General features: G+C 34.5%; 1 protein-coding gene across 3 annotated transcripts in view; it reads left to right on the top strand.

The window, feature by feature from the left end:
- The first annotated feature begins 1327 nt into the window (after window positions 1-1327).
- The window catches only part of LOC141399541 (uncharacterized), a 229560-nt gene continuing 215479 nt past the window's right edge, over window positions 1328-15408 (top strand). For 2 of the 3 annotated variants that reach the window (XM_073978509.1, XM_073978511.1), the window contains exon 1: window positions 1328-1786. The gene's annotated coding sequence lies outside the window, so the exon portion shown is untranslated. Of the gene's footprint in view, window positions 2070-15408 lie in introns of all 3 variants that reach the window. The other variant, XM_073978512.1, reaches the window with a different exon arrangement.

Genomic DNA, 15408 nt, shown 5'->3' with positions numbered 1-15408 from the left:
ATCGTTGCTGTTGTAACAGTATTTTAATATGTTTGTATGTTCGTTTTTCTGCATAATCTCGATCTGAGTCTGTCTCCAGTTCTACAAATGTGGCTGCTTCGATGGGTTGTAGTACAGCTATTTATCGGCGGGATTTATACATTCAGCTAATCTACCTCGGCAGTTTTACGCCTGAATGCTACCCCCATACATTCCATGTACAGGTCATTAGAGCCAGACTTAAGCGAGATAGGTCCGAATGAATAGACTAGTGCAGTAGGAAAGCTAAAGTTCCCAGGTTTCCAGAGGTCACAAAATATATCCACCAAAAATTTTCAACATAGGTCCATAGCCTCCATACAACGGAATCTCCCGATTTTCTGTATTTTAAGGATTTTAGCTACATTTTTTGGCCGCCCTACCTGCAATTTGACGTTTGAGGATAACAGTTATCACAAAACTACTCTACCAAAAATTTTCAACATAGGTTGACATTTCGGCATAGCCCCCATATAACGGTACCTCTCGAATATTGTTACTTGAAGGATTTTATCTACATTTTTGGGGTGAACTACCTGCAATTAAACATTTGAGGTTCCCAGGGGTCACAAAATATCTCCACAAAAAAATTTTCAACATAGGTCCATGTTTCGGTATCTCCTCCATATAACGGTACTTCCCGATTTTCTGTATTTTGAGGGTTTTAGCAACATTTTTGTCCTAACTGTCCCATATTACGGTACCTCCCGATTTCGGTATTTTGAGGATTTTAGCTACTTTTTTGACAAAAGTACATGCAATTTGACGTTTGAGGCTCCCAGTTATCACAAAACTACTCTACCAAAGTTTTTTCAACATAGGTCCATGTTTTACTATAGCCCCCATATAACAGTACCTCTCGATTTTCGGTATTTTGAGGATTTTAGCTAAATTTTTTACCAAACTAGCTGCAATATAACATTTGAGGTTCCCAGTGGTCACAAAACATCTCCACCAAAAATTGTCAACAAGGGTCCATGTTTCGGTATAGCCCCCATATAACGGTAGCTCCCGATATTCGGTAATTTTGAGGCTAGAATTCGTAAGAAATTGAAGTGTTAAATGGCAACACATTTCCATTTCCACCAAACTTGGTGGTTGGTGGTGAGTTAGCTACATTAAACAACTGCTAACTCTGATTGTCCGCTATTAACATCCACTAAGCTTTGAAGTTACTGCTATTAACATAAGCCAATACAAAGTTGTTGTTGGCTTTAACAGTAGCTATGAACCAATAAACCGGTGTTTATGTTAAACGAATAACAGCAACAACGTGAACGTGTTGCTTAAAAGAAAATAGACTGGAATTTAGTTTTAAAACGAGTTTCAAAGCGAACGGTTGTTTTTGGCGGACGGTTTTTTATAGTTTATTTCATACAATTGAAATTTTATTCCCTGCGGAATTACGGGATTATCTACTTGGATTAAAAAGCAAAAACAAACAAAACGAAAGAAAAAGAAATGCGAAATTTTTAATGAATGTAAATTAAGAAATTGTTAACAATAACGAAATATGTAAAAAATATTACAAAAATAACAGAAATCAAATTAAAAATTGTAAAAATAAGCATTTTATTGTTGTGCAAAAAAAAAATCAAAATAAAGAAAGAAGTAAAAAAAGAGAGTGAAAGAATCTGTTATTAAAACCAAAAATAATAATAACAACATTTCTTTGTTGAGTGAAAGAAATTTAAGATTTATTAAAAGAAACGAAGAAAACAAAACACGAAGGAATAAAAGAGGTACCAACAGCAAATCACAATAAAAGGTGAATGTTATAGAAGTTAAAAAAAAATATAATAGTCAAAATATTTAATTGCTTTATAATAATTACCGCAAATCATTATTATTGTTTGTTGCATTTATGTGTGTGTGACTGTGTTCGTGTGTATTTATTGTTGTTTGTTTGTCATGCAATATGAGTGATTTCTTGCTGTCGCAACAAATTAGAACAGCTGATTAAACAGTTAAATAAAATGTTATTAACAGAGAACAACTGCTGTGAGTGAAATTGATTGAATTGCAGAGTTGCCGTTTCCGATTGAAATAAGGTTCTATAAAAAACGTCCAAAATATATAAACTTTTGAAGCTAGTCAAACGAAAGATACACTAAACATCAGATTATTTGGACTATAAAACAAAACAAAAATAGAAGCAGACCCAGGCCTCTGGGAACCACTATAAAATCAGTAAAAATAATTATTATTTGCATTTACAAACTAAACGTATATGTTTTAAAGTATAATGCTCACACACAAAAAAAAATTAATTAATTAATTAATGGAGGGAAACGGAAAATCGGGAGGTACCTTAACATGGAGACTATATGAAGGCAAATTTAGAGGGGAAATTTGAGTACCCACAACGAAGTCTAAATACCAAATTTCAGCCATTTCGGTGGAGTATTGAGGCCACAAAGTTCAAAATCCCGAAAATCGGGAGGTACCGTTCCATAGGGGCCATATGAAGGCATGGACCGATACCAACAAAGTTCTGGGGCAAAGTTTTATACCACCAACGTAGAATAAGTACCAAATTTCAGCCATTTCGGTGTGATAATGAAGCTAAAACATTCAAAATACCGAAAATCGAGAGGTACCGTTCTATGGGGGCTATATGAAGGCGTGGACCGATACCGACAAAAATCTGGGGGAAAGTTTTATACCTCTAAAGAAGACTACGTACCAAATTTCACCGATTTTGAAAGGATAATGAAGCTAAAACCTTAAAAATACCGAAAATCGGGAGGTACCGTTCTATGGGGGCTATATCAAACCGTGGACCGATATATCCCATTTTCAATACCAACCATCCTGCAAGTAATAAAAACTTCTGTACCAAATATTAACTCTCTATCTTTTAAATTGCGAGCTGTATCTTGATTTCAACAGACAGACAGACGGACATTGTTAAATCGACATAGAATTTTATGCTGATCAATAATATATATACTTTATTGGTTCTCCGACGAATATTTCGATGTGTTACAAACGGAATGACAAATTTAATTATACTTTCCATATGGTGGAGGTTATAAAAACTAAATAAAGTACAAATTTCAACCCCCTTTGGAACTGACGAAGACAAATAATAAGTAAAAAAGTGTCAGTCGGCTTTGCCGACAGATATATACCCTCAGCCAATGTGAAGTCAAACTTTCGCCTACGGACAGATCGAATGTATTTAATGTATTTTCAGAATTTTCTGGCCCTTTCTGAACACTTGAGCTTGCCGACAAAAATGTGGATTAGGAATTAACTGCACTAAGACACAAATGTTGAACTCTTGAGGGGGATTTATATTTAAGAAGTTAAACTAAATTTTGACAAAATATTAGGAGATCCAAAGTTTGAACCAAATTGGTTGCCCCATTCAAGTGATATCGTCCTAGCATTTTAGTGACATTTTTTAAGAAGGAGAAGTACCGGAAATTGTGTGCCGATATTGCCCCATAAAACTAAGTTTGGATATAATATGATGAAGATCAAATGTTGGACCAAATCGGTTGAACAGTTCGAGAGTTATCGTGCTCTCCGACCGCCACATATGGTGACATAGGGGTTTTTTACACCCTTCGGGCTGTTTTCACAAAAAATTATGGACTTACCCCTGAAAAACTTTTACCGTCGTAATGGAGGTAGCGAATGCAAATCGACAAAAATCAAAGTGATTCGAGAGCAGGTCTTAAAGTGAACTTATCCGAAATTTTGTGTGATAGGTACCAGAAGGAGTAGACAAATATAGTCCATATTCGAACCTGATCTATATCTGGTAGATATATTAGGATGTGCAAAGTATGGATTACATCGTTCACTCCCTTCAAGAGTTATCGTGCGCACAATTTTTCCGAACATTTTTGAACTTTTGTGGTGGAGGTACCTGAAGCAGTTGACCGATATGGCTTATCTTCGAATTTAAACTATGTTTGGACAAAATATTACGAAGGTCAAATGTTGGACCGTATCGGCAGATCCGTTCGAGAGTTATCTTGCGCTCCATCCATCAGGTTATTGTCTCAGGAAGTATGGACTTGCCCCTGATGAAACTTGTACCGTCGTATGGGGGGCAATGAATACAAGTGTTTGCAGCAAAAATCAAAGCGAAGGAGTGGACCGATTGAGTCTATATTGGAACCTCATCTAAGTCTGGTAGAAATTTCATAATGTGCAAAGTATGTACCAAATCGGTTACTTCCTTCAAGAGTTATCGTGCGCACAAATTTTCCGAACATTTTCGAACTTTTGTAAACTAAGTTTGGACAAAATATTAAGAAAGCCAAATTTTGGACCGAATCGGTTGATCCGTTCGAGAGTTATCGTGCGCTCCAGCCAGCCAGACAGACGGACGGACATGGCTAAATCAACTCCAAACACATTTCGTCCAAACATACTTGGGGTCTAAAACCATTATTTCGATGAAGTGCATTTTGCCCGTATGAAAGTATATATACTCTCGTCAGCATAAATGCTGAGGGTATAATTATATGTGAGATATACCACTGAAGGGATCCATACGGAAAACGATTACTGCAAAGACAGTACGATGTCTTAATATTAAGCTGCGATGTTTGAAGAGATGACAATTTCTTGGCCCTTGTCTGGTATTATAATGCTTGTATATAAAAGTGCTGTTACATGGCATCATTCTTATATTTTTCTGCTATCTTCGGGGCATAAATCTATTCACATGAGACATTATATCGGTGGACATGACTGTTGCGTATTTTATGTGCTTTCAGCTGTAGCTCTATCCTCACCATATTCTATTGAAGACTTGCTGGATATACTAAAGCTATCTTTCAGGTTGGGGTATGAACCATTTACGTATAGTCGAAATCGCTTATAACGTCGGTCAAGGTACCGACCAAAATCGGTCGCTATAATCGATAGTCGTTATAAACGATATTTATTTAAAAAGTGAAATTATATTATGTATAGTTAGTTATCTTTGGGTACAAATTTTATTTAGCGAATAAATAAGTTCAATTAAATTTTTTGCTTTCATTCTATACGTATAGAATGATTAAAAACAAACTATACAGATACATATATTACGTTAATAAAGGACTATATTTCAAATAGTCTGTTATTCTAGTTTGGGCTTTTGAATTCCCACATAAGTTTTTTTTTAATTTAACTCAGATCTGAATTTTGAAACGGTTTCCAAAACACATTTTTGTTTGTAACATATACATTTTTGAAGAGTTTCTACAGCTAGACACGCCTCTGGCACTGACGGCAATTGAAATTCTGGCTCTGTAGTAGAGTTGTGTAGTTCCGGAACGAACTAGTTTCAAGGAACTATTCCGGACAAGGAACTATTGGAACTATATCCAGCTCTTGCGTTTATATAGTTCCTTTAGTTCATATAGTTCCTTTCGTTTGTCTGGTTCCTTCAAGTTAACGCGTACGTGAATCTTACGTTGTTGCTGTTTGTTTGCTGCAATTTATTTATTTTTATGTCAATTCATCCACCAAACCATGAAAACATTTCGGTCTCGGAACTGTTTGGAACGAAGGAAACAAAAAGAGCGACGAAAGAGAAAGATTCGTTGAACTATTTCGTTCTCGGAACTATTTGGAACGAAAAGAACGATGAAAGAGAAAAATTCGTTGAACCATTTCGGTCTCGGAACTATTTGGAACGAAAAGAACGATGAAAGAAAAAAATTCGTTGAACCATTTCAGTCTCGGAACTATTTGGAATGAAAGGAACGACGAAAGAGAAAGATTCTTTGAACTATATCGGTCTCGGAACTATTTGGAACTATGGAACTATATTAAGGAACTAGTTCCTTCTGGGAAAAGGAACTAGAAAGATAATATCCGCTCCGGGAACTAGATTGCCCAACTCTACTCTGTAGTATCCTCAATTTCTTTGTTAGAATTGCCTTCATCTACAACTTCCAATATTATGTCGTCATTATACATGGCAGATGTGAAAACATTGTCATCGATGGCAACTAACTCAAAAATTCATCAATATATTTCACGTGTTGGGAGAAATTAGAATGAATATAAATGTCTTCAGAATCGTTAAAAGGACCGTTAACAATCCCACATTATGAAAACAATTAGCAATGACAGAAGACGTTAGATTTTTCCACTATTCATCTAACAATAACACGGCATCCAACACATTTAATTTCGTACTATGATGACGTTATAAGCGATATTTATTTCTTTGGAATAATTTCAAATTGATTCACAAACATCCCAGGCGGGACAAGGGAGACTTACCTTATATATCAATGAGTGCACCCCGATTCATATTAGCTCAATGATATGGGAGCTACAGTTTATCGCCCAGTCCGAACGGCGTGTCCTAAGATACCACTTGTAGAGAAGTTTTACATGGCTGAAATACTCAGGAGATGTCGCCAACATTACTGAAGCATATTTTGCCACCGTTGAAAATTTGATGTTGCCTAGCCGAGGAATCGAACCCACGACCCTATTGCACCACGGTGTGGAATGTATTCGGGAAGAAATTCGGGACATTTCGATTTCGATTGTATATTGGAAAAACTTTCACGATATCTATCTCATTTTTGGTCGGCTTTCATGCTAAATATCATTAGCTAGCTAAAACCTGAAATGGCAACACTGGAACTGTTGACGATTGGTGGTTGAATTTCTTTTCTTTAATGAGGGTTGCCTGTTGCTATCACCAAACAAACCATTGTCGGTTGGTTCTTTGGCTCACAAAAGGCAGAACTTTTGTTCTCACTTTTGTTGTTGTTGTTATTATTGTAAGACATGTGGTTGTTTTATTGTTGTTGTGGTCAAGTTTTTGATGATTTGCAGTTGGATTCTTGTATTCATGTTTTTCTTTCATTCTTTTTTTGCTTGTTCCTTAACATTTGACGCATTAAACCGTTATAATTGTAATTCTCTAAGCTTCTAACATAGTATCTCTTCGTTCGATGGTGTCGGGTCGAGTGTATTTGCATTACTTGGCGTTTGTGCCCATGTGTTCTCAATCTCAATTTTGTACCAATGGATTTGTGTTCTATGCTAAAAGAATGGAGGATGTTGAAATAATGAAATAAAATTAGATTTTGAAAAATTAGACCATAAACAATTTTGTCAAGACCAGACAGAACTTATGCTAATTATTTTTTTATTGCATAATTTGTTTACTTTATGTTTTGTTTGCTCTTTGTTTGTTGCTTTGTGCAAAATCCATTAAAATTTGCAACACTTTATGGAACTTTATGGATGGTAATTGTGCAATTGGAAACAGTATGCAATTTGAGGTGAATAGTTGTCAAAGCTAATTAGGCAAATGCAAATATTTAAAATTAAAATCAAAGATCACTTTTTAGCTTTTAAAAAATTATAAATTATTAAGAACGTTTGAAATGATTACTAGGTATCATTTATTTCAAATATTTATTATAATAAAAAATTACAATAAAAATTATATTAGAAATAGCACTAGCATCTAAGGCTATCGGCTAAAGGCATTAAATAATATGTGTATTTTTTACTGTCATAAAATCTACAGTGGTTAGGAGAATTTAAAATCGTCCAAAACTGCATGTCGGACCTATATCAAAATCTGATCCGATTTTCAATTTTTATACCCTGCACCATAGTATGCAGGGTATATTAGTCTGTTTTTGCCTTTGTAACGCATGTCCGCCCGTCCATCCCTCTGTGGTAATCACTTTAGCATCCACAAAATAGGGGATAAGACGCTGAAATTTTGGGAAGTGGCGTCTTTTTTTGCAGGCCAAGTTCAATGGTGGACTATATCGGTCCATGTTTTAGTATAGCCCCTATATAACGGTACCACCCGATTTAAGATATTTTGACATTTTTAGTCACATTGTCTAACTGCATCTAGCATCTAAGGCTATCGGCTAAAGGTATTAAATAATATGTGTGTCTGGTTACTCGCAAATTCTTGCTAGAAGAAATTTGTCCAGCCAAAACTTGCAAATTCTCAATGAAGAACAGAGAGTTAATAGAGAACAAGTGAGTTAACAGACAACTTTCTGTAACAATTTGTACAAATTGTTGCAAACTTTTGAGTAACCAGACAGACCTAATATTTCTCCTTACACATAACTATAAACGAGATAAATGGGAAGAAATTAATTAAAAAAAAAAAATTAATTAAATTAAAAGCCGTCCAACCGACATTTCTGTAAGGACAAAGAGTTATATAAAAGGTGTTGTGGATCAAAATCCTAGAAATTAAAAATACCTGAGAAACTGATGTTTCAGAATAAAAATTAATTCCGGTTTTCATTCTGAAACAGCTTCAAAGATTCTTAGGAAACATGTACATAATTAATTTTGGCCCCTCATAAGTAAATTAGAGCAACCGAACCGAACTACAAACAGGTTTTGGAAAATAGAATTTCATTTTTACAATTTACAAGTCATTACTTTATGGCACTCTAAAGGGAAATCATAACTCTATTATTTAATATTTTGTGTATCTATGACTAATTTTGGCCCATGACTAATGCTTAAAAATTTATTAACACCAAAATATGCACAGTAATAATTATAACGTCAATTTTTAATTTGGTTTTTTTTCATACAAAAATTCCATTCAATATCTAATGCGTCAGTGAAGCTGGTTTTTTTGCAGAAATTCACAACAAAAGTAAAACAGAAAAATAACGAAAATTATGAATGAAGCCAATACCCAAACAAATTTTTTAATAAAACAACAACAGCAACAATAAATGTGTTATAAGTGAAAATATAATCACGTTTTTTTCTTCTTTTTAATAGAAAAAGTCTACCTTCAACAAATAAAAAATTTAAACTAGGAAAAACTTTTTAAACAATATGCCATAAATAACATTTGTTATAACCACCACATTCACATACTTACACATATTTATAAATAATAATTTATTCATAATTTTTTGTTTATTATTGTTGCCATATTAACGTGTCGCTAAAGTAACTGCATTGAAATCTAAGTACAGAGTGCAAAAAAGTAACAACAAAAATTCGAAAGAGGAAAAATATGCACAATCTTCGAGTATTGTTTTCGATAGCCGCCCGCCATGGGCTGTTGGCAAACGCCGCCATCCATGCCTGTGCAACAACTACAACCCATATTGTATTTGTCATTTGACATCCGAGGAATACGATCTACTTTTTCATGTATTTATTACTGTCATATAAAAATACAGTGGTTAAAAGATTTCAAAAATATGTAGGTCTGTTCTATGACCTCGCAAGTAAAAATACTTGCAAGTACTTGCACCTACTTTTCATTTCTCTTTTACTGAACAAGTTTGTTATCGAATTTTGTAAAAGTTTGTACAAACTTTTGGGTTATCGAAAAGGCCTAATGGAAAACCGTATTCAATTTGAAGAATATGTGTATTAGAGTTATGACTTTTTCACAACATCATATCCCTGTATCATAGCGCGATAAGTTTCTACACAAGTTTACATAAAATCTTAATTATAAGGTGATTTGGTGAAAAAAGCTCACGCAAAAAAAAATTCAAAATTGTTTTTAAATTGGTTTGTGCATGGCCTTTTTCAATACATGAATGGAATAAACGTTATATTAGTTATTAGTAGGATTAAGTTTATTTATTTGTGCAAAAGGAAATAATTTTTGAGATTTGTTTGCATTCTTTAGAAAAAAAATGTAAAAATGCATAACCCTAATGTGTATAAGTTCGGAATATTGGTTATGCCAACGTACAGGTTGATATAATGGTTACCCCTTCCTAGCATTTCAATTACCCACGCTAAATAGCCGATCTTTCGAGCTCAAAGGGAAAATCATCTCAGCACTTATTCGAGAAGCCTTATGCGCCTAGTTCGGATTGTAGGAGACAGTTTCGCTCTTTTCTACTATCTCTCCTGGAAGCCTTATTCGCATAGTTCGAATGCATAGGGGCACTTTCCAATGATGTGGTCGTAGTTGATTGTCGCGGCTTTATGATCGCTTTAAATTTATTTCAAGCTTCTTATTTATTGCAACGAATTTTGCAGAGATCCTAATATATTGCATACAATACGACTCATTAATTATGCATCCACCAATCTTTTGCCAAGTATTACTAGAGCCCGGCATATGACCGATGCGTTAAAAATTCTCCAACTTCTTTGGACATATTCCTCTACTTGGCTCCTCACAAATTACTGGAACCTCTATAGACTAATCACAAATCAATCCTAATCCTTTTCAATTCTAATAATAAATATATAACAACAAAATGAGACTTCTTAAATTCTCATTTATTATTCCGACTTTTGAAATTTAGACATTGCTATAATTATTCGGACGTTTTAAACTGGCTAAACGCTTATCGAGAGCTCCTAAAAATAACTTCGATATTTCCACCTTGTCACTAAATATTCGGACCTTCCTTAAAACTATTCATCAAATATACAAACCTCTTACGAACCAACTATTTATAAAGCTCCTCATCACATTTTCTTATCTCTTTCAACAATTCTCATCTTTGCAGAACTTCGCTTCGATTATACAAGATTTCACATAAACTATTCGCTCCGAAGCTCCGAAATAATTATTGGGACTCCTGTGCAATTTTTACTGACCTATGCAGAGCTCTGTACACCGCTTCCAGAGTTAGCTGAGTCTTTAGAGGGTTCCTCATCAACGATCCGGACCTCTATAGGGATTCTACTTATTTTTTCGGACCTTTCCGAAGCTCTAAAACAATTTCTGGACTTCTAGGGAATTTTTACTGAGCTATGCAGACCTCTGTTATCCTCTTTAATAGCCATGTGGACCCTTAGAGAGCGTCTAATCGAAAATCCATGGACCCACGCATCTACTATTGGGACTCTTGAAAAGCTCTTCAGTTTGCCATGAAGTAATTTGACTTCTATAGAGGCCTTCACTGTTTATTCGGACCTATAAAGATCTACTCATCATTATTACAACATCTTTCGATCATCAATTTTGGTGGACGTTTCGAAAAACCATTCGGGCCTAAAGATTCTCCTTAATTTGTCTGACCTTTCCAAAGCTAAAAAAAAATATTTAAGATTTTACAGACCTCTGTAAAACTCTTCAGTATTTATTCCGGCTTGTATAGAGCTTCCCATCAATTACTCGAACATTTAAAGAGCTCCTCACAATGTATTAGTTGGATTAGATTCAGATCCTTTAGTAATTATTCGTACCTGTAGACAGCGCCTCATCGGAAATCTATGGACCCACGCATCAACTATTGGGACACTTAAAAAGCTCTTCACCTTCTCATGATGTAATTTGAGTTCTGAAGAGGCCCTCACTATTTGTTCGAACCTCTAATGATCTACTCAACGTCATTATTACAACATCTTTGGATTGTCAATTTTGCTGGACCTTTCCGGAGCCCAAAAACAATATCAGGGCTTCTGTAGAATCTCTACTGAGATATGCAGAACTATGTAAAACTCTTCAAGAGTTTTTAGGGCATATAGAGTGTTAATTATTAATCACACTGACCTTTTTTGTGGTTCTCCTTAATTTTTTCTGAACTTTATTGAGCTAATTTTTGGACTTCAGTGGAACGTTTACTTAGCTATATAAACCTCTGTAAAACTCTTCAGTATTTATTGGGGCTTGTATATAGCTCCTCATCAATTACTCGAACATCTATAGACCCCCGCATTAACTATAGGGACTCTAAAGAGCTCTTCACAATATATTATTTCGAAATACTTATTCTTATGCTCATGTACATGTTCAGAACCTCTTTAGATGGGCATCCGAAAACGTGTTGAGAAGCTTATAGAGATCCCTATACAAGTTGAGACACTGAAAAGTAAGGTATACAAGTTGAGGATTTCTATAGGCGTCTCTATATATCATAACGAAGTCCGCATACACAAAGAGGACCTCTACACAGCTTCAATGGCTTACTCTGCCTCGAAGATCTCTTGTACCTGCTGATCACTTATTGCGACTTCTATTAAACGTTCATCACTTATTCGGACCAGTCGCCGTCATATCTATATGGATGACTGCTAACAAGTTGATAAGCTCTGTAAACAGAAAATACATCTTTGGAATCATTACAGAGGTCTGCATACATGTTGGTAAGCTATTAGAGGTCCATACATATGTTGAAGACCACTTTATACGTTCCAAGTAATGTTGGTAAGCTCTAAAGACGTGCGTAATCAAGTTGGCAGGTTTCATATAGTCTAATGTACCTCCGATGTTATCTTAAGAAGCTCAATCGCCAACAAATAAATGTTTAGAAGCTTTACAGGAGTCCGTATGCATGTTGAGAAACTCTCTATAGATCCATATACATATTAAAGAAACTCCTTAGACGTCTGCATGCATTGTACACTACTAATAAGTCTTTATCACCTTATATTATATTTATTGGTTCCCGATATTTCTCCTGATAACTTATTCGAACTTTACTAGTCTTAATCATTAGAGACAGACTCTACCGATAACCTTAAATATATTGAGAAGCTCTATAGATGTTGAGAAAATAAATTGAGATTCGTATACATGTTGAGAAGGTCCATGTATTTGTTGAAGAGCTCTTTATATATCCGAATAAATTTAAAAAGTTTCTTTTTTATTTTTGCCTTATTAAGGCGAAGGCCATTTATAGTGATATTTAATTAATTCTCTTTCGAGTTGAGCTGTTAGGCCTTTAGAGATACATTGAAAAATTAGGAGTCTACCGAAGTCCCACGCATCCAACCATTACACTATGTTTCACGGGTGGTAAAGCCGATCTTCAGGTGTATTAGGATGTTGTTTTTGTGGCAGACGAAGGCAAAGCTTGGAAACTAGTATATATAACGCACTTCATTAGATAAATGTATATGCGAAATTATGTCAGTTAATTGAAACTCCAAACTTTTCCTATAGTCCTGCTTGGTAATCCCATTTTTCAATGTTCACAAATACTATGGTAAGTTTTATTCCTACATCATTAGTAATTGCTCTTCAATATCAGAAGATTTTATTTTTGATTTGATCATCAATTATTGTCTACTAAAGTTTTGACAAGTTGATGGTGGCTTATAACGCTAAGACGCCGGCAACCTTGACACTCAGTTGTCGGAGACCCAGGTTCGAATCCCAGCCTGGCTCATGCTGAAATTATTTTTTATTTTTGCCTTATTAAGGCGAAGGCCATTTATAGTGATATTTAATTAATTCTCTTTCGAGTTGAACTGTTAGGCCTTTAGAGATACATTGAAAAATTAGGAGTCTACCGAAGTCCCACGCATCCAACCATTACACTACACTAATCAATAGATAACAAATACATGTTGCGAAGCTTTATAGTGCTCCGTATACATGTTGCAAGACTTCGCGTACATATTAAGGAGCAAAATAACCGTCTGAATACATTTAAGGACCTCTACAGAGGTCCTTATATTCTATATAAGGTTCTTAATTCATCTACTAATACCTTATTCGTACTTTTATAGTCTTCATCAACAGAGATAAACTCTATAGATGACCTAACATGTGTAGAGAAGCTCCACAAATGTCTTCATAAATATTGAGAAAAAATATAGGAATTCGAGTTGATGTTGAGATACATGTCGGTATACATGTTGAGTTACTCAATAGACGTGCTGCTAAACTCGGAAGGTGATTGAATAGATGGTGAAGGTTCTTGTGTATACTGTGATACGCCACGTTAAAATGTCTTTATATGTTTAAATACATGTTAAAATGCCCATTATAGGCTCGAGAATGCATGATGCCAAGCTTTATAATGAAAAACAAAAATGTTGATACATATTGCTGAGCACTATAGACTTCCGTATACATGTTTTATCCTCTATGGATGTCCAAATATGTTTAAATACATGTTGATATGCTCATTATAGGCTTGAGAATACATGATGCAAAGCTTTAAAATGAAGAAGAAAAATGTTGATAAACTCCACTAATGAGCGTGGAGTTTATCAACTCTAAAGACTTCCGTATACATGTTTTATCCTCTATAGATGTCCAAATATATGTTGCGTAGATCTATAAACATGTTGCGAAACTCTACAAACGCCCGAATACATGTTGACTAGCTCTTAAGAAGCCCAATTCCTACTTAATCCGTAATAGATCATCTCTCCTCCATATTGAACCTTGGATATTACAATATGATCTCATCATTTACTCTACTGCAACCACAGTGCCACCATTTTTATTTCATTATATTTTATGTGTCTAGAGCGTGTGTGTTGTCATATTTGTCACAGCTTGAGTGTTTTGGGGTTCTCCTTTCTGGTTGGCAGTCGTTTTTTTTTTTTTGTTTTTCTTTGCATTTTTTATACAATTCAGTGAGTTTTCAATAAATCAAGTTTTATAACATCTTCTCAGGTTTCAATACCTTTTGCCATTCGTTGCGTTGTTATCGTTGTGTTGTATTTTTTGCGCTTCAACACTCCAATGGACAGCAGCAGTAGGGTTGGCAAGTTAACGATATAACGACAATTCCCTCTTGTCGATTCTACTTGACAACACTTAAAAAAAAGTAATCAAACTTTGATGGATTTCTCGCTGGCAAAAACAGATTTGTTTATAAAATGTTTTTTTTTTTTTTAAACTGCTGTTCATATTATTTCACTATTTAGCAACGGAACGGAACAAATTATCATTCACAATATTTTTAATAGTTTAAACATTAAAACAACAAACTTGAAATCGTATCGAATTTAAACTTGTATAGGAAAAAAACTACAACATTTTTGTCGCTCACTAGAAGCCATAGCTAGCTACAGCAGGTAAAAAACTTCCGCCTCAATTTGCAGCTTACTTGTTTGCTTTTTCAATATTTCTTTTTGCTTTTGTATCAAAAAATAATTTTGGCATATTTCACGTTTTGTGCAGTCTGACTTTGTGTATCTTTACATAAGTTCGTCTTATTACACTGTGGGTGGTTTGGTGTGGAGCAAAATTAAAAAAACCAAAATATATTTTTTGTTATTCAGCACGCAATTGAGACATTTTCATCCGTTCATTAAGCTATGATGCAAGTTTGGTAATTATGAAATAATTTTAAAGTATTTTTAATATAAAATTTTTATTTTTGGGAAGTAAGGTCAGTAGGTTATTGGAAAATGTACAGTATTTGTTATTATATATTAATATTTTTTTCTTCTTACCTTCATGGACATTTAGGGACCTTTTCTTTAACCATTTCATCATATGATTCCTTCTAATCACTCTTTGGATCTCTATGAATCTCCCCATGGCTTTTTAGGGTCTTATGGTTCTTATAGGAGTTTAAAGGAATACATTTAATAAATAATTTCATCAGTTATTCGGGTGCTTAGAGACCTTGAAAGAGTTTGGCATTAATAATACGATTTTTATAGAGAACCCCCTCACTAATTTGGACATAGTGTTTTATTCGGATCTTAAAACAATTTAACTTCACTAAACCTTACAAATATGAT

This window comes from Musca autumnalis, unplaced genomic scaffold, assembly GCF_047663935.1.
Source record: "Musca autumnalis isolate F117 unplaced genomic scaffold, ASM4766393v1 scaffold_3, whole genome shotgun sequence".
NCBI lineage: Eukaryota > Metazoa > Arthropoda > Insecta > Diptera > Muscidae > Musca > Musca autumnalis.
Note: the sequence above shows the minus strand (reverse complement) of the source record. Positions and strands in the feature narration are given on the sequence as shown.